We start from the raw sequence: 20282 nt of genomic DNA on the forward strand, positions 1-20282 counted from the left end.
ATTTCAAAAAAGATGTTGAAATGTTTATTTGTTTCCATTTTACTGGAATGGAATTCCAGTTTACATCGGAAATGTAATCTTAATTTAATGTACATCTTAATAAATGTACATCTTAATTCACTTCTGGTTTTGTGACTTTTAACTGAAAGCAGATTAATTAACTTTAATCTGAAACTGTTGTCTAAATACTCAGTGACCTAATTCATTAGCCTAAGTTATGCTTTATCAGTATTTAATAAAAAATACCAGCAGTGATTTTACAATAATTTTGAAAAAAATAGTAATTGCATTGTCACAGAAAACTTCGACAATGTTGACAGTTTTTCACAGGGAACTTCTGTGCTTATATAAAAATCATTTTTTAGGAAAAATCTTTGTTTGAAAACCACTGATGTTGAATACTCGAATGAATTTGCTTCTTTGGCAATATAACTGGTCTAAGTGAATAAGACTACATATTAAGTGTGACAAATCTTTATTTTGGTAAGATTTTTGATACTGTCTCATATGATATTTTTTATAAACAAAGGGGGGAAATATGGTCTAGATGAAACTATCATGAGGAGTTGATGCATAACTAATTAAAAAAGAAAAGCCGCATTCAAAAAAGAGTTACCCAAGTTTAGTTATCCTACCAGGGAGATATTGCAAGTGAGGTCCCCGAGGTCAGTTCTCTGTCACTTCTATTCACTATTTCCATTAATGAGCTGAACGATGTAGTAGTATTTATAAAACTTGTGTGTGACACCAGGAGTTTGCAGGCTCTTTGCAGGATGTGATCAGAATTAAAAATGATTTTGGAAAATGGAAGTAATGGTGCAAATCAGTAAAATAGCAGCCAGTAAGATTTGTGCAAAGTAGAGGAAGAAGGAACCAAAGGCAAAAATATAAAATGCCTTTTCAGTTTTATTGCAGAAACATGTGAAAGGCGATAGGTTCAAACGCAAGCTAAATGAATCAACACCACACTGTCTGTTTGAAAAAAAAATGTCATCTGAGCATTGATATTAGCAGGGATGAAATGTGTAAGATCAAAAGATTATTATCTCTTTCCAAGTTACGGTGGCAAAGCTTCAGCAGGAATACTTTGCTTTAGTTTTGGGCACCGCATACTGAAACCTGTAGACAAACTGAAGAGGGTCCAGGGAACAGCAGTGGGGGCGACAAGAGGTTTAGAAACCGATGAGGGATGTGCAAGGAATTGGATTTGTTAGTGTAGAAAGGAGATAAGGAATGGGAGACACGATAGCAGTGCTTAACTGTGTATAGGTTTTTACAGAAAGCAAGAGGTTAGGCAGCCCTGTTTGGTATGGTCTATGCCCACGTGATTTCGTTACAAAGCATGTCTATTACTTTTTCTCTCTCACTTGTGGACAAGCTTCGTTTTATCTGACAGCAGTGTGACAGAGCAAAAAGAAGTATTTCTGGGACCATTTAAATTAGATGGTCACATATTTCCTTTCTTTCTCTGTGTTATGCGTACTATTATTAGTTGCCTTTTTCTTCCTCTAAAATAGCATCTGTAAGACCCACTAGATCAGTGTTGGTGCTTAACAACCGTTCTTTGAGAAAAAATGACAGTGAAAGTGTTTTATTCATTATCTCCTCTATCATAAATCTCTAACTGGAGCAAAAATCCTGACCCTGAGTCCTTCTCCAGAAGTCATGAGCCCATGGCTATTCAGTTTTAATCATGCTGTTCCGATGATTTATGGCATGGCCTTGGGTAAATTGAACCTCCACCTCAATTTCCCTGTCTTCAGCTGGAGATACTAGTATTTCTCCTGCGGACAGCCTGAGAGCTAATCTGTGTAAGACTGCCTCGACAATGTACAGTCCTCAAGCCCTTGTCTAGCAGAATCTTAAAAGTTTAGCTGTCACATACCTATATGACTCAGTAAGCAGTTGGCAAATAGTCCTTGTTTACAATGGGACTAAGTTTTGAGGGTTTTTTTAACATATTTTTGTAAACTCATGTTTTTCAGTCTTATGGCTTGGATAGGCAATTTTGATTATCTTATTTTTTGGGCTGACAATATCAGACACGAGATGAAAAAGCTCTGAAAAAGGCCTTTGTAAGGGTGGATTATTCAGCTGTAGTTGGAGACTATAACTTATTACAATACACTCTCCCCTGGCAGCTATAATAGACTGTAGAGCAAGACCCACTGGAGCTCCAAAAATCTGGGATGGGAGTCTGGCCAGAAAAACGCAAAGCCTTGAAGTATGTTCCATGGCAAGGAAAAAGAGGTTACTTTTCCCCTCAGGTTTCTTGCATTCATAAGTGATAATTACCATCAAAACAGAGCGAGAAGATAAATGCCGGATAAGCTGGCAAGGAAAGGACTCAAGTTGCTGTCCCCCACAAACAGGAATGCCTGCCTAGCATACAGGATGGTGTGCTGATTCGATAACAAAACAGAAATGCGTTAAGAAGTAGCTGAGGAGACCGTGCTTATTTTACAGTACGTGAAGTAATAATGCTGCATCAAAAGATCGGAGGGTCATGCTGCAATTCCAGTGTTCATCTCAATTGTAAGCACACCTTCATCAAGGCGTCGAAGTATCTTTAGATAGAAACAGGACTAATAAAGGCTGTAACCACTCAGCTTTTGAAAAATATGCAGCCTAACACTACGATAGGAGAGGAAGGTGTTCCTGGTGGGTCCTGACCTATGCACCTTCAGTTCATTAATTCGCTGAGCAATATGTTTAAACTGAAATAAATACTGCAGTCCAATTGGAAATGTCTCATTGTTGGAGAACTTGGCCTTTTTCATGTCCATTTTTCTTCTTTTGTGATCTCAGTGGGTGAATGGTTTGTCAAGATCTCACATTTTTTTCCTCAATGGGGGAATCTTTCTCTGCAACTCAGAATTAACACTATTTCTGTTCAGGAAATAATGTAGTCAGTGAATGCAACCATTTGGCAGAAAGGGAAATAATAGTGAGGAAATTAACTACACCATGTTTTGGTTGGGTTATTTTCCCCACCCTTTCCCATTCCCACAACCCTCTGAAAGCACCAGGTCTACTCCAAGTATCAGTCTGAGAAATCACTTTTTGCTTGCAAGTAAAACGTATTCGCTCCAGCTGTATTTTAGTTTTATGCTACGCAGGGTACATATGGATTTTATGGCATATACGTTGACTAATCCCACCAGCCATTAAAATAATTTGGGTTTTGGCGGCAAACGATGGAAGCTGGACATTTCTTCTAAAGGGGCTGCTGATGTACAGCTGAATGCACTCAATCAACATATTTTATTGTCCATAGTGTGCTGCACACTTGGCCCTGAGAAAGCTCCTCTCCCGTCTGCTCCAAAGTGCTGGAGCAGCTTTAGGGATAACTTCCATCCCACGCTGCTAACCCAGGCCGAGCCCCTGTTAACTTTAAAACGTGGAAGTTCTGCAAGCATAGATATTTACATGCTTCATTGCTGGGCAAGTCCCGCTGAAGTCAGTGGGAGCTGCTGGGCTTAACTGCTCTGGACTATCCTAACAGGGGCTCTGATTCACCCCTGGGAGAGCTTTAGCAGCGGCTTCGATTAGAGGGTCTAAATAAGAAAGAGGAGCACAAATAGGCCGGGCCTGAGTGGCGCCGGCCCCCTGCCCAGCTTTCTGCATGCACAGCACTTCCCGGGTGCCCCTGAGGCGCTGCCCTTAGGTGCTGCCCACGGTGGCAGAGGGAAAGTGTAACTTCAGCCTCTGGCTTCTCAGTTGCCGGCACCTCGTGTAGGTCATGTTGACAGCACCTATTGTTCTGAAGCATTTGAAGGGCATCCAAGTTTTGGCATCATTAGATTATTGCCATGGTGCTTGGGCTGCAGATCCTGTACAATAAAGGAGTTTTACTTTATGTTCAATCACTATGAGCTGTTATCTGCGGCTTTCATCTAGTCTCCATTAATGAAAGAACAAATCATTCCAGGGACTAAATAGATGTTTGACCATTCAAATATATGCAAAGTGATATGATTTATGAATGGGAGGAAGTCATTTTGCAAGCCTAGAATTCCATTTGCTGTGGAATTTCAGTGTGAAACTGTGTGAATCCAGTTAAATCGTGAAATATTAGACTTAAGAGCCCGTTACAGCCAGAGAGCAGGTTTTGTCATACTGCATTTCCAAGCTGTACCGCCTTTCAGCTGAAGGCTCCTAATGACTGATATTTCTAAATCTCATTCCATTTCATTAGAGAATGATTATTTATTAATACTAACTATTAACATTGCTGCAAAGAGGAAAATAACAAACTATTCTCCACGATTTTGCTGATTGAAGAAGAAGGAATGGGCTTGAACTGCAGCAAGGAAGATTCAGGTAAGACTTTGAGAAAGCATCGCGTTAAGAACAGAGAGGCCTGAAGAAACTGAGCATCTCCACCACTGTAGACGTTCAAGAAGAGGTTAAACAAATCTATTGCAGGAATGCTTCTTAGGCTTGATGCTGCCTAAAAGCATGAGGGTGAACACAGTGACCTCTTGAGATGCCTTCAAACTGTATTTTCTATTTTTATAGCCAACAAAATGTCCAAGACTTGCTGTTGAAGTGTCTTGGCAAGGGAAATGTTTTCCCTTTCACTGAGTCTGCGCATGGCATCCTTCAAAGCGAGGGTTATGGAAGGCGCAACGGGCACAGCCGTGCAATCTTAACTGCAGCACAGCTGACGATTGCCAAAGCATTGCATCACGGCCCAGCTTTCCAGCAGTTCCAGCCCTGTGGCAGGCTTCCACCTCTCGGGTCTGGAGGCATCGCTTTCCTTGACGCTGCTCCCGAGAAGCAGAGTGGGCGGTTTCGCTGAGGGCCAGGAATGTGACTTGCAGCTCAAGAATCCCCATAGACCAGAGGGTCATTAGACCAGAGGGTCTAAATAAGAAAGAGGAGCACAAATAGGCCGGGCCTGAGTGGCGCCGGCCCCCTGCCCAGCTTTCTGCATGCACAGCACTTCCCGGGTGCCCCTGAGGCGCTGCCCTTAGGTGCTGCCCACGGTGGCAGAGGGAAAGTGTAACTTCAGCCTCTGGCTTCTCAGTTGCCGGCACCTCGTGTAGGTCATGTTGACAGCACCTATTGTTCTGAAGCATTTGAAGGGCATCCAAGTTTTGGCATCATTAGATTATTGCCATGGTGCTTGGGCTGCAGATCCTGTACAATAAAGGAGTTTTACTTTATGTTCAATCACTATGAGCTGTTATCTGCGGCTTTCATCTAGTCTCCATTAATGAAAGAACAAATCATTCCAGGGACTAAATAGATGTTTGACCATTCAAATATATGCAAAGTGATATGATTTATGAATGGGAGGAAGTCATTTTGCAAGCCTAGAATTCCATTTGCTGTGGAATTTCAGTGTGAAACTGTGTGAATCCAGTTAAATCGTGAAATATTAGACTTAAGAGCCCGTTACAGCCAGAGAGCAGGTTTTGTCATACTGCATTTCCAAGCTGTACCGCCTTTCAGCTGAAGGCTCCTAATGACTGATATTTCTAAATCTCATTCCAATTCATTAGAGGATGATTATTTATTAATACTAACTATTAACATTGCTGCAAAGAGGAAAATAACAAACTATTCTCCACGATTTTGCTGATTGAAGAAGAAGGAATGGGCTTGAACTGCAGCAAGGAAGATTCAGGTAAGACTTTGAGAAAGCATCGCGTTAAGAACAGAGAGGCCTGAAGAAACTGAGCATCTCCACCACTGTAGACGTTCAAGAAGAGGTTAAACAAATCTATTGCAGGAATGCTTCTTAGGCTTGATGCTGCCTAAAAGCATGAGGGTGAACACAGTGACCTCTTGAGATGCCTTCAAACTGTATTTTCTATTTTTATAGCCAACAAAATGTCCAAGACTTGCTGTTGAAGTGTCTTGGCAAGGGAAATGTTTTCCCTTTCACTGAGTCTGCGCATGGCATCCTTCAAAGCGAGGGTTATGGAAGGCGCAACGGGCACAGCCGTGCAAGCTTAACTGCAGCACAGCTGACGATTGCCAAAGCATTGCATCACGGCCCAGCTTTCCAGCAGTTCCAGCCCTGTGGCAGGCTTCCACCTCTCGGGTCTGGAGGCATCGCTTTCCTTGACGCTGCTCCCGAGAAGCAGAGTGGGCGGTTTCGCTGAGGGCCAGGAATGTGACTTGCAGCTCAAGAATCCCCAACTCCGGGCTGGCGAGGTGTTTTGAACTGGCTTGTTTGAAGTGAATCAGGTAGGCCTCAGCAGCTCTGACACCAGCGCTGAACTCCTGCCGTACCAGCACGACAGCATTTCCCCCTCCTGCAGCCTGCCTTGTCCTTTTCATCCCAGACCTACGCACTACTCTCCGTTTACCAAAACCACCTTATTTACAGCTACAGAGGCTTTGGCAGATCTGAGTTTGGGTTTTGTCACAGCTGGAGAGCAGCCGCAGAACGTCCTTCCAAACTCTCCACCCTGGAAACTGAGGCACAGAAATCATGAAAGCAGAAAGCTTGGCAGAAAAGCAGAGCAAGGCAGCAAGCATCTCCCTTATTTTTAATTCGTACTCCTGTCTCTCCTCCTAACGTGGTCACACCGAAGAACGAGGGTGAAAACAAGCCCAGATATTGCCTGCCTGTTTGACCTTTCTGTCCTGCCACCACTTGGCTTTTGGTGGTGGGTAGGAAGCTGTCAGTGTTTGTGACAAATCAGAGATGTGGTTAGGTCTAATTCAAGTTGCTATGGAAAAACTGCCGTTGCGGGAAGAAGTAACCTGGACCAAATATACTTTCCGCAAGGGAAGAAACTTCTCTGCTAGTGAAGTTAGACATGTGCTCGTCATGTGACTGGAGAAGGAAAAAAAGGCCAGTGCACGTTGAGAGGGCCGTGTTGAGGTATCGGGTAACCGCGGCAAGAGGCAAGGACCTTTCCCCCTCTGTGGCTGCGGTGAGCCTGACCCTGGAGGGCTGGAGGGATTCGGAACACCTCTGCCGTCACCAGCGGGTGGCTTCCACGGAGGCTGCCAGAGAACTAAATATTTGGAATAATATTTAGTAACAAAATAATAACAGAGGTAAATATTTGGAACACACAGATAATGACGATGGACATTTTCTTTTTAATGGATTAGGTCTAAATAGCAGGAATGAGGTGAAAATGAGAAGCAAAACTTAGGCTACATGTAAATGGAAAAATCCTAACACTGGGATTGTGGGGTCATCTCCTCAGGGTAGTAGTGGAGGCCCATAGTTTAGGACCAGAGAAGGAGCACGAGGCACCACATCGCAGAGAACAGTCCTACCTTTTGCACGGATCTTTTGGATTTCCCCTGGCGTCTTTGAGGAAGAAAGTTAAAAGTCATAAGGCTCCTTGGCCACCACTTCTCCTTGAGGATCCAAAGGAATGTTTAATGTTGACGGCTCAGCCGAACTGCAGCTTTGGGAATTCTTATCTATCCTCAAATTCTTATCTTTAGTTTCAGTTGTTTATATTTCCTGACTTCCTGTCTACGGTGCTTATCCAAGTTTATTGTTCAGTTTTACTATTCCTTGTTTAACAACTGCTCCTTTACGCTCAGGAGTTGGCGGTGCTTCAGCAGTGGGTGATTTCTCTGTTTATCTTTACCACCTCATTCAGGTGTTAGAAGTAACATGCTAACCTTGGAACAGTCTCAACAATCCCAGGATGCAAAGTTTCCCCATACTTTTGCTGTTTCTTTTTTACTTTTGTAGCAACCTTTTTACTTACGGCACAGTTCTGGACTAGGCATGATTATTGCATTTCTCTACCTGTGTAATTTTAAGCTCGGGTGGCAGGTTGGTGGGTTTTTTGGTGTTTTTTTCTCTGAGCCATCCTAGGCAAAAAAAGGGTTAATTAGCCTCAGTAAAACATTGACAGTCACTAGGGACTGCTGCGACTGAGATGAAAAACAAGACTGCACCTGTATGCTGGCAATTTCAGATAGATTCTGGTCAACTATTTTTCTCTAGCACTTTGTTCTGCCAGCTGCCTCAGTGCTTTGGATGCAGGTGGAAGGATGGACTTTGCTATCTATAAAAAAATTTAATGGTGAAGACCAACTTCCGCCTCACCTCCCCAGGGATCAAAGTTATTGCATTGCCACATAACATGGCAGAGCACAAAACAGGCAACAGGCTGCGCGTGCCTAGCCACCGTGTGGAGGTCTTGACTCGAAAGAAATAGCTTGAGATTTTTCCCTCCCTCCCTTCTCTCTTTCCTTTTTTTTTTTCTTTTGAAAGAGACAATGAATGCATGGAAGGAATCCCCAACTGAGTGACCGTACGCAGAACGGACAAGCCGCTGTATAACACATACCATGCAGTATCATTAGTGCAGTTCCTCGACAGAGGAGCTGTTGTAGCTCTTCCGATAATCCAATGCAAGGCAAAGGATCGCTTGGGAGCTCTAACTGTACGGCTTGATGTATGCTCACAAAAGAAGTTCTCACAGAGACCCTATAGATTTATGTCATAATGTGCTAGCGTATGATGAAAATAAATAGTCCCACCTGCCCGTGAAGGTACCTTCATTGCCTGTCGTGGAGCAGCAGATAACGCACGGACTCTTTGAAGGGGCAAGATCTATTCTCACGACAATACAATGATATTAAATAAATCTCGTAACAGCAAATTGTGCTTGACACAATGGGAACTTTCTGGGGTTGTGTTACACTGTGTCATACAATAAGGCTCTCCTTGACATTTTTGACTGCTGTTGTGATAGAAATAAACAATAGTTTAATAGCAGTATTAAGCGCTGAGATATTTAAATGTGAGTGGAACATAAGACTTGTTGGATAACAGTCTCCATGAAAGGACTTTAAGCAGGAGGAAAAACCCAAAATATCCCACAGAAAAGTTAAAGAAGAGCTATGCACTGTTTGTGTGGGCTTTGAAAATACTATCAGAAGCAAAAGACATCTGATTTTCCCCCTCTTTTTTCAATGATATGAACAGATGCTTAATTTAGGTTGTTTTCTAAGGTTGTTGTTTTACATCACTGCTTTACAAACCCACGCCTTCAAAGTGCCATAAAAAGAGGAAAAAATACAGAAGTTGCTAAATGGAGATCAGCGAGTTACAGCAGCTGAAAATAACCCGCATGCATATTGCAATGAAGGATGTGGGGGCTTTGGAGGAGGTAGCTGGGGGTTTTCTTAAAATTTTCTTTTGAGCTGCCTCTGGCCTTCTAACGCTAATCTGTCTTTAAGCAGTGTATGTTTATGTTCATAACATGGGTAGCTGGCTGCGAAATAACATTTGGTATTAAGAAAGATTAACAAAATCTCACATGTCAAGACATGCAGTACCCCCAAAAGAACGTCTTTCTCTCTTCTCCACCACTGCAGAAAATACTTAGTTGGTTTGCAGGTAGATCTCGCCTGTCTCTACAGCAACGGGTACCACCATCTGCTGTGTAAGGCAGAATAGGATAATAGTTGGATGGAGGATCTTACCTGGTTTAGTGTATATACAGCGTCCTCCTACGCGCCTGTGCTATTTAGACTTTCTAACGCGTGGTGTTAATGCCCCATTTAACTTTGTGTAGGAGGGTCTTGCCAATACTCATTTTGCTGCGCTAGTTTCATGTGTAGTCATGGGACATCACTCCTGTCCCGTGTGTGTCGTGTAATCAGTGAATGCTCTTGTAGCTGTGGTTGCCTAAGGGTGCAGGTGAGATTCTGTTATCTGCTACGGAGAAAATCAAAGTCTATAGTATCTTTGCATTAGTTCAACCATTGGTCTAAGAAGCTCTATCAGCTAGTCTAATAAAAATACTGCTCTCCCTATAAACCTTGTCTTACTCTGTTGTAAATGAGTCACTTTTCGTGATAGCTGATGAGAACTTGCATGTTGCATGGTGCTTGAATGGGTTTCCAAACTTTCTATCCACACTGCAGTTTTATCTTATGTTTGGCAGAATATTGACATCATTAAGATAAATGACTCGCTATTTCTCTTTGGTTTGGAGAGTTACATGAAGCAGTTACAATGTTATCATATGCCTCATTTTACATCCAGATGGGTTAGTAATAGCTAATTATTGTCTTACAGACAGGTTGAATTTAATGTAACATTTACAGTCTGTACTTTTTACCATAGGTGCTATTTGTAAATAGGCAATTTTGTTGTTGTGAGCTCATCTTTGACATAATTTCAAATCGTTCGCCAATGCAGACATGCATTTAGTGTAACTGGGATAGTCTGTGTGAAACGGTGGAGCTGAAACCTGAAATACTCTTATCTGTCAGCAAATAGTGGTAACTGAGGAAAGTGAATGCTGATCGCTTATCCAAATGAGCAAGTTTTTACCTCAAACGGACTGAGTCTGAAAGGCAAGTGTGATTTTCTGAAGAGAACTTCCTTGTTCGATGTACAAACTTTGGATGGGCCAAGTTAGTGCAGAAGGCCCGGGTAAAACGCTGTGCTGTTTTGCTGTTAGCCTTTCACTTGGTAAAGCTTTGTTTTTAGCCCGTATTGAATGGGCTTGTATGTGAGGGTGCGCTGGGAATGGCATCTAATGGCATGTGTTTTGTAGTGTGAATGCAGAAATATTCTTGATAGACAGGTGGTACCAGGCATGTCTGATGATGAGGAGGGGTTTGGTACTCCACTTACTGAGCACGTTAGTGGATTCCCTCGTTCATCCCTTTGTGCTCTGCGCATTTTGGTCTCTCCTAAGAAATATTAAGATTTTTTCTAGAGCGAAATCCCAGGGCTACTAATGTCATCCTTGCCACATTGAAAAACGTCCGTTCAATCCTGGATCCCTGCACAAACCTATGCAAGACTTCTTGTATAATGAAATATCTAGTTAACTCATTGCAATAGAACTGCGTTCAGTAATAACCAAATCCATGGGAGTATGTGAGTAGCACAACACTGATTTCCAAAAGTAAAAACTACATAATGAATCCTGACATTGACTTAAGATAAAGGGACTTCCATAGTTCTTGGGATGCCTAAAATAAGATCAAATGAAGGTGTTATACCATTTTCCCTGCCAAAGGTTGATTTTGACTGTCAGAAGACAGTACTGCACAACCCTTGCATTTTTTTTCTTTCAACAGTACTCACCTCTGAGGTTTTCCTTGGTGTGGGAAATGTATGTGAGTCTAAGTGATATGAAGCTCTATTTTCTTTCAGTCCCAAAGTATAGGGGTTTCTGAAGTACTGAAACAGTATAGAAGTGCTGAAACAGCATAGGTGTTACTGAGGAAGCTTCACAGATATCCCTATCTTTGCTCTATCTGCAGTTCTCTTGTAATGCTATTGAACTCTTTCGGTAGCCTTAATATGTTCAGATATGAGTATGAGGAAAGAATGCTGATCCTCAAGATGAACTAAGTGCCTAAAATACAAATATCAGTGTGGTGAGTGAAGCTTTGCCTATATTAATATGCTTGTTCACTTTACCTGTGCTTAACTCAGAAGGGCATTCTGCATATCTGTTCATTAAAGGCGTTTGCATCTTTTCAATTACTTTGCTTGAATGTAAAGCGTTGGTGTAAAATGTTGCCTATCTTTTGAATAATCAAAAAGTAAATTATCATTTAAAGTATAAATTAAAAGCTCATTAAGGCTTGGGAGCAGAGCACTTCAAAGTTAGGGGAGTCAGAATTGAGGTGCTCCGTGCAATTAATTCACCCTCCCCTCACTCCCCACTTTTCTGGGTATGCATTATAATACTAATCTTAATTACACAGTCACATTTGTGTGTGTGCACACACTCATACACACATTTACATCTCGCTCCTAGCCAGTAGTTCCCATTGCTTCCAACTTGCCTTTACACCCACCTTGCTCTGTCACCCTCCGCATTCGTGTCGGGTAACCTCCTTCTTCCCACATAGGTTCAGCAAGGGGCAGCAGGAGGTCACCTTAGAGACTGAGGCAGCCGAGCCGAGCCGCTGTGCAACACGACGGCGAGCAGCAGGGTCACAGATGGCCGTCTGCAGCCCCCCAGCCTCAAATGGGTGGTGCGTGCTGCCCAGGGGGTCTGCAAGGAGTGGAGCTGCCAAACTGGACTGAGCCTCTGGTACTCCTATGCCAAATGAAATGCTCAGAGGGCATGACTTGGTCAAATTTATATGGATCTTCATAGGAATAAGAGCCACAAATGACACTCCCGTGTAAAATTTCAAGTCCCTGATCCACAGCACGGAGGCAGGAGAGTTTCTTAATTGAAAGCGATGTGAAAATATTTTAACTGGGCACCATGGTTTAAGATGAAGTGACAGTGTGGAGACTAAATGGATTTTTAATCACAGGCATATGCAATGCAAAACAGTCAGTCAGTTAAAGTTCACGGACTCGTGCTAGCAGCTATGCTAACTAGGCCTAGCAGGGCAAGGAGAAACTAGTTTTCCTCAACCTCATTCTCAGAAAGGGCTGAACCGTTTTTGCTACAATATTTTTTTTCTTCGACATTTCTCTTTATTTGTTTTCCAGTCTAGAGTGTGTGCTCTAGTCATTCTCCTACCTGTGGTTAGTGTTATTCAAAGAAGACACACTCTAACTGAAACTTTGAGTTCCCTGCAGCTAATCCAGTACCACCTTGCTTGTCTGAGAATCCTGAAAATACTTAAAATAAACATGTTTTTCAAGGTGGACAAGGCTACCTTTCTAAAACAAATGAGAACGAGAAAAAATTCTTAGCTAAGAAGAGTCTGGTTTTTCATCAGAACTTTGCATATGGCCAACTACCCTGAAACTTGTTGATAATTTAAGTAAATATTTTTCTACTGAAGAACATTCGCCAGGTACATTTTTGGCTGAATATCAGCAATTTTGTGGCGGGGGATGACTGTGCCAGGCCCGAATGAAAATCTAAATGGTCCACTCTTCCCTGTGTGTAGAAGGAACATGTGGCTGAAGTATCATGTCTGGAGTAAAAGTTCTGATTTTTTTCAAATCTTAGCAGTAACTCGTGCAAGCCTAAAATAACCAGGGCTCAGACTATTCGTATTTTGGAATATTCTTAGCAGATAATAAGTAATCTGTGTGTGCTTTTTCACACAACCTTGATGAACAATTCAGAAAAATAAAGCTGTGTAATAAATTACATCAGTCCCAACAAAAATGCAACAGTTGTGCAGCTCTGAAAGCCGTGGATTCCCAGATACCCGAACCACGATGGGAGTCCAAACATTCACAGGATGTCCTGGAGCCCACGATTTTTTCAGTCAAACTTTCTAAATCCTCCTGAAGAAGATGACTGCAACACAAGTTGACCAAGCATGTTGTCCGATCAGCATGGACAGCTGTGGCTTTAAACAATGACAGCCATTGTTAGGTCAATTTTAAAGTAGGTCCTTAAGGTTAATGTGATTATGTAAATGTTGCCCTAACTACCGTGGCTGTCTTATATCCTTCACAAATGACTGCATTGTCACTTTTCATTACGTGCATACAGTCCTGGTGGTTTGGTGGTATCATTATATCTCTCAGAAATGGACCATGTAAAGGCCATTCACTGTTGGCACTGCATTGTGCTTTTCCCCAAGCAGACCAACCTTGACCCACAAATGAGGGCGGTAGGGATTTTCAGGCCAAAACCTGCGTGTGTTATTCACATGATTACTCCCACTGACTTGGCTGGAAACTCTTGCAGCAGGCATGCAAGAATTAGGTTAAAACACGATTGTGAATTTAAGTCCAGTCCACTCTGCACTGCCGTGTATCTGGACAAACCTCTGACAGCCTGACTTCTAACATAAATGGCTTTATCTGAAATCACTTGCATCATAAATTCAAAAATTAATCCATTATTCAATGGGGAAAAGAAAACACCTCAGACAACTTCAGTGTATGTTTTTCTCTATGGTATCTTTATTATTATTATTATTATTATTATTTATTATTATTATCAATTTGACTTTAATCATGAGATACCCTTTTACAGAAATCTGTGATCACAAATGAGGAAGCTGAGAGATCTCAGGATCCATGTGTTCTGGAAGGTGGCAGATTTCAGACGACTCATCAGTTGGGGGACATGACTGATTTCAGACTCTTGGTTGCATTGCTTTCAATGAAAACCAGTGACTTGCAGTTTCAGTTCTCATCACAGAAGATGTTCTCACAGCAACCTCTTGCTTGGATCGTTTTCTCTTTTTCTGACTGGGGAGTCTGATGTTTGTCTGAATTCTGTCTTTACGATTCCTGTTCTGGTGGCCAAGAGTCTCCATGACCCAAGCACACGATATACAACCTGTGATAGATTCAGACTGCTGGTTGAGATTTGGGCCTCCTCAGTAAAACATCCTTCCTTTATTTTTACTAGGGTAAGTAAGTGTATATATAGAGAGATACATGGATATATTTGCATGCACTTACTTAACGTAAGTAAACATAAGGAAAATCGTCACCTCCCAGGGAAGTCAATGCTCTGCCTTTGCTGACTTGCAGCAGCTCTCTAACAAACGCAAGCTACCTCAGGAGATTCAGGGACTTGGAAACTGCAAGGGCAACACATTGTGTTGCTCGGTTGTGTTCTACATGCAGCTTCTCATAACATCCTCATCACTGTAACACCTGAACATTGCTCCAGAACTAGGGTGACCTGCCCTTTGCCAGCCTGTGTGTACAGCTAATAGAAAACCATTAAGTCCAAACCTACCTGTGTAGCAGTCGGGCTCTCCTTCTTCCCCAAAGCTCGGTTCTACCGGGATGTTTGGTTTAGGGTATGAAAACCTGCTTTGGCATAGCAAGGCTGAAGTTGTAGCACCCTCAGCATCAGCTTCAAGAGAGTGCAGAAGCATGTTGTGGGACGTCGAGCCTTCTGGACAACTTCCTGTGCTCTAGACAAAAGCTGATTTCTGTTATTGGAAATCCTTTGAAAAAAGTCAGTTATGGGTGTTAAAGAGGAAGGAAGAAGAGCTTGTACCACTCTGACAGTTAGGAAGGCAAACCAAGGTATCATTTAAAATGTCACATTCAATCCATTCAAGCTGTCACATAAAAACCTCGTTGCTCCATTGATCAATTGCCAGAGAGGATGGTAACGGGTGTTTTTTGGATGTCAGACAGACAGCATAGCAAACCTCAGAAGTGACAACTTAACAATGGGGGGGGGGAATCCAGCAACTTATTTTAATCATCATGTAAGGGCGTTTGCTGCTTTGCAATGCCTGTGGCAAAATCGCGGGCAGGTGTGTGTCAGGTTGACTCCTCTCTTGTGGCAGTGGGGCTTTTTTTTGAGATCTGAGCAGTACAGATCTCCACCAACGGGATGCAATGAAAGTCTGCGCTAGAAAGCGATGGGTTTTAGAGCCGCGATGGAGGGGTGACTATCACGTCGGTTCCGTAGCTTATCACCATACAAACTGTGTTTGTATTTGTTATGGGTTTTCTGTTAGAGGATGTGGCCACAAATCAGAGGTTGGTGGCGGGGCAGGTGTGTGTCAGGTTGACTCCTCTCTTGTGGCAGTGGGGCTTTTTTTTGAGATCTGAGCAGTACAGATCTCCACCAACGGGATGCAATGAAAGTCTGCGCTAGAAAGCGATGGGTTTTAGAGCCGCGATGGAGGGGTGACTATCACGTCGGTTCCGTAGCTTATCACCATACAAACTGTGTTTGTATTTGTTATGGGTTTTCTGTTAGAGGATGTGGCCACAAATCAGAGGTTGGTGAGGAAAGGATTACTCTAACCTCTTTGATTAGAGAAAGTTAAGGGTGTGCCTGCGTCGGCGCTAGCTCAAGAGGTCTCCCCATGAGTTGCTGCTCCTGGGGTGCCACTGCAGGACCTTCATGGGGCAGCAGGAGAACTCCTCCCCGCCCTAGGCAGGTGGGCAGCTGCTGAGAGGGTGCCAAAGCTGAGTGTAACATGGGCCATCCTGCCCATTCCTGGTGGGCCTCCAAGCCTGGGGCAAATCACCCCCAGTGAGAGGCTTTTGTGCACGGATGGGGCTTGACTGGAGGATGTTATCTGAGGTACAACCAGAGCTCACTTTTCAGTGAAGGTGATCCTGAACCTGGAGGTAACAGCAGCACCGTTGTGAGCGCGCGGGGGCCTCTCCTGAGTGGGGGGTGGCAGGGGCCCATCAGCCGTGGGCAGGGAAATGATCCATGTCCGTAGCCCTCACAGTGTGGGCTTGGGCTCGCTGAGGTCACGGAGACCAGCGACTTTTTTCAATCGATTTTCAGTGGGGTTTGGGCCAGACACTATCGGGGTGTGTGCCTTGGTGAAACGGAGCTGAGCCCACCAGAGGCAGCTACGGGAGCAGAGGGGATGGCCAGGAGGATGAGCAGAGCCAAAAAGAAAAGCAAAGTATCTTCTTTATTACTTCACTGAAAAATATTTTAGGCCTTTGACTGCAGCAAACCATGGCTGTTTCTCTCTTTTATTCTTAGGTGCAGCGAGGCTTGGCTGGGCAGGTAGGAGCTATAACCCTGTGCAGATTTCCATTCCCCTGCCGGCAGCACAGGCTAGCAGCGCCTTTATCTGCACAGGAAGGCTGAGCCGGCGCCTCTGAGGTCTCCGCCTTCAGCTCGTAGAAACACAGATACCGAAAACCCATTGCTTAAATAGCCACGGCCTCCCTTCACCTTCAGATAACTCCTAAGCTGATGTACGCTGATGAGAGAGTTAATGAAACATTAGAGGCAGCGGGGAGACATAAGCGCGGGCAGGAAAGCACACCTGCAGGCACCCTTTCAAGAGTCTCTCGGGGCTGACTTTATCGGGAGGGCCACGGCAGGCTCGCAGCTGGGCCGGCAGGAACCGGGAGATGCAGAGGTGGTCTCTATGGTTAGTGTAGAAACCTGTTTGGGGAGAGCTTCCTGAAACTTTCTTCTTTGCCGTTTGCGAGGGCTTCTCTGACAGATGTGTGCGCAGAGAGCATCTTGGAGCAGTAGCGACGAGTAGTAATTTAATCAAGTAGTAAAAGTTGTTTCCCCATGAAATGAAGTTTCGTTGGGTGTGAGTCGAGCTAGTCTGTAAATGCAGATCTGTGCAGTCTGAGAAGAGGAGGGTCTTTTAAAAAAAAAATTAAAAATCAGCAATTGTTCTGATACTTGAATGGATTGGAAAAATGCCTTGTAGAAATGTCATGTATCAAGAGGGATTGCAAAAAACCCAACAACATGATCACAAATAATTTTTGGAAAAATAATAGCTGAGTGAATACATTTTACAGCCCTTAACAATGAGCTGTATAACCACTGCCAGCTTGCAAACAGGGCTGAAGGCAGAATTTGGACCTCTACGGTCTATATCTTCATTATCTTACCCGCATCAGTCACTGAAAGCAAAAAAGTCACAAACACGTTTATGCTGGTACCAGGGTCTTCAGTGAAAACTGTTGAGACATCGAAGTCAAGTTCAAAGAAAAGAGGCGAACAAAGGGAGTAAGTGCATTTGGTCAGGAAACACGACTTTGTTTGAGTTAAGACATTAGCCTGGTGATTGGAAGATGTGGCCAGTGTCTTTCCTTGGCTGCCTGGGCAAAATGCCACCATTGCTCCTGAGCAACATCTGGGCTATCGACTGAATCCACCCGTGCCAGGGAACAAGGAGGCAAGCAAGATGCAGACCAGTGCCTCAAAATCATTCTTTCCTGAACTGAAATATTTTTAACATGCTCTTTTCTAATTTGTGGATGTTTAAAAAAAACCCAAAACATTTTAAATAGATTTCTAGGAACAAGGGCTTTTTCTGTCCTTTGCCATCACCCTGTCTCAAATCAGGGCTGAGGTAGAAATACAATTACATGTGTCAGGAGCAAGAGGACGTGGTGATTACGGTGCTCCAATCACAACCCTACAGAAACACCCTTTGCTTATGTGCCCGACTGTGTGGGCTTGAGGGAGGGCTGGTGGCCATCGACTTAGCTGGCCTGGATGAGGATCAAGATTGCAAATAGTGAGAGAAAAAAACCCTTTTCTTCTGGCTTTTTTGAAGGATCACTCTGTGCTACAGAATGTTCGACGCTGCGCTCCGTGCTTTACCCTCAGCAGACTTGTTATTTTGGCTCCTAGCTACAAAGTCTGGCTTGTTCATTCAAGCTGTAATGTTTTTTCCCAAACCAGTCCAAGCTCTGGCGCTTTTTCAGTTTAGGCTTATAGCTGTCACATAGGTCAAACCTGTGGGAGTTGAACCCCTGGGACTCTCTGCATAGAGAGCTGGAGAATTACAGGGTCTAGCTGGGAAACACCTCACGCTCTGGTATTTTCCTTTATTTTTGCCCTGGCTCCTTTGCCTCTTCATTTTTAATTAGTGGCACATGCTGAAATGATAATTTAAATTCTTTTCAGAAATCAAAAGAATTCCCACTGACAACATTATTAAGTTATAATTACAGTGAAGAAAAGAGGTTAATAAGAATTTGAGCCAAATATCTACTCTCCATTAAATGAGAACTTGACTGAACCTGTTTTCCCTTCATTTTGGTAGGTTACTCTAGGTTTGAATGGGTCCGGGATGGCTATACACCTGTGCAAAGGGCCACTGCAAGGCCAAATAGCCATCGTCAAGACCATTTCATGGACCTGTCTCGGGATAGGTCTCACCTGCCCGATGCTCAAGACAGACTTTAACAGGCAGGTAGGACTTCTCTTGGACCTCTGAAAGACAGATGTATATTTCAGACGGTAAGCAGAACATGGTCACATGGGGATGTCTGTGTGAGAACGACATGTAGGAGGTGGCACTTTGTTGCGAAGGAAACTTAGCGAGTATTGGTGGGGGGAAAATAATCAGGTTCCTGGGCTACAGCATTCAAACAAAGCCCCTTCCTTCGCTCATGCTGAGCGCCACATGCATGCAGAAACATATGCAAATCAGCCTTAATCTACGGAGTGTTTTGCATTTTCAATGAAATGAGGGGGAAAAGAAACATTTTCCTCTGTATTAGCTCTAAGTGTGCCCATCAAGACGACAATTATTGCTATGGTTTCGCATGTTAAAAATGGGTTTTAAAGCAACTGAAGGTGCAGGGGGAAAAAAAACCCAATCCTTATGCTGGGCACCTGCAGGGTGAGCCTCCATGTTTCCCGGCACCACTCCACACCGGGCGCTAGATAATGATCTGTTTAAACTCAGCCACACTTGGTGCAGTTACAGCTGGAGCCCTACAAGGCAAGAGCTTTGCCTCGAAGACCTGTTGTAAGCTTGGTGTTTCTTTTTCCCTTTTTTTTTTTCTTTTAAGCTGTAACGCGTTGCTTAAGCTGTGGCACACCTCAAAGGCAGACCTTTCCCTCTTCCCAAGTTGCACACCATCGAGTCCTGCAGTCCTCCCTCACATCTTGCACAAGCGTTTTTACGGCGTGAGCCCGCAGCCTTTGCACAGGCAAGTGCTTCTGCAGACTTCCCCTTCTCTGTAATCCATACCCAGCGCCGGCGTCCTGCCTGCGGTTATTGCTCCAAAACTACCTCAAGGCTGGCTCTCCCCCAGCCCTGCAGCATTTGGTGAGAGCCCGAACCGCACGTGGGGGATAGATGGGAAACACAGGCAAAACTTGGAGGGGGCTGCTGCAAGCACCAGTCCCTTCTCACGCCGAAAGCCAAAAGCACACGAGAAGGGACCTTGCAGAGGGTGAAAAAGGCCTTTTTGCTCCTCCTTTTCTGTGCACTGCATGGCGTGAGGGCCAGCATGTGGCTTCAGCTGGAAGGACTAGGCAGGCTGCTGGGGAAGGAGCAAAAAGGACTTGAAGGCGCCTTTGGGGGCTCTCAGCCCATACGTGGCTACACACGCTTGGAAATAGGAATTACTTCCTTCAGAAAGCTGAAGTCTACTCTCAAGAATATCAGTCTGACTTTGAAGCGCTTGCATCAACTTAAATTTCAGCAAACGATTTATTTTCAAGCTATTAAATAAAATGCAATTTTTTTCCTGGCAGGTTGCATCTTTTTTTTTGTTTTGTTGCCAATTGCTTTTACTCTCTAGCATTCCTGGGGCTGAATGTCCTCAGTGCTTATGCTGCATGAGGCTCTGCAGGTCTGCCCAGTTATTTGCCGTGCAGCGTAACGCAGCAGGTTTCAAAGTATATTCTCACCTCTGGTTTCTTAAGACAAGCATGAAAAAATCTATTCTACAGTATAGGAACTCCAGAATATTTTGCTCTTATTCAGTTGGTTCCTGATCTGATGGTCTTAGAAGAAATAAATTATCCAGTATTTTGGGAGAAGAGCAGTTTTGCACAAAAGGCACAGTAAGCCTCCCATCGGCTGAAGCTGACCTGGACTTTGGTGTCACTAGAGATGTGTCTCGAGTCCACAACATGCTAAACGCTTACTGTTTTGTGCTGTGCTTCTTCCACTTCCTTAACAATCAATGAGAACCGAGGACGTCGAGGCTACCTGTAGTGTGC

Source organism: Aptenodytes forsteri, unplaced genomic scaffold, assembly GCF_000699145.1.
Source record: "Aptenodytes forsteri isolate BGI_AS27 unplaced genomic scaffold, ASM69914v1 Scaffold82, whole genome shotgun sequence".
In the NCBI taxonomy this organism is placed as follows: domain Eukaryota; kingdom Metazoa; phylum Chordata; class Aves; order Sphenisciformes; family Spheniscidae; genus Aptenodytes; species Aptenodytes forsteri.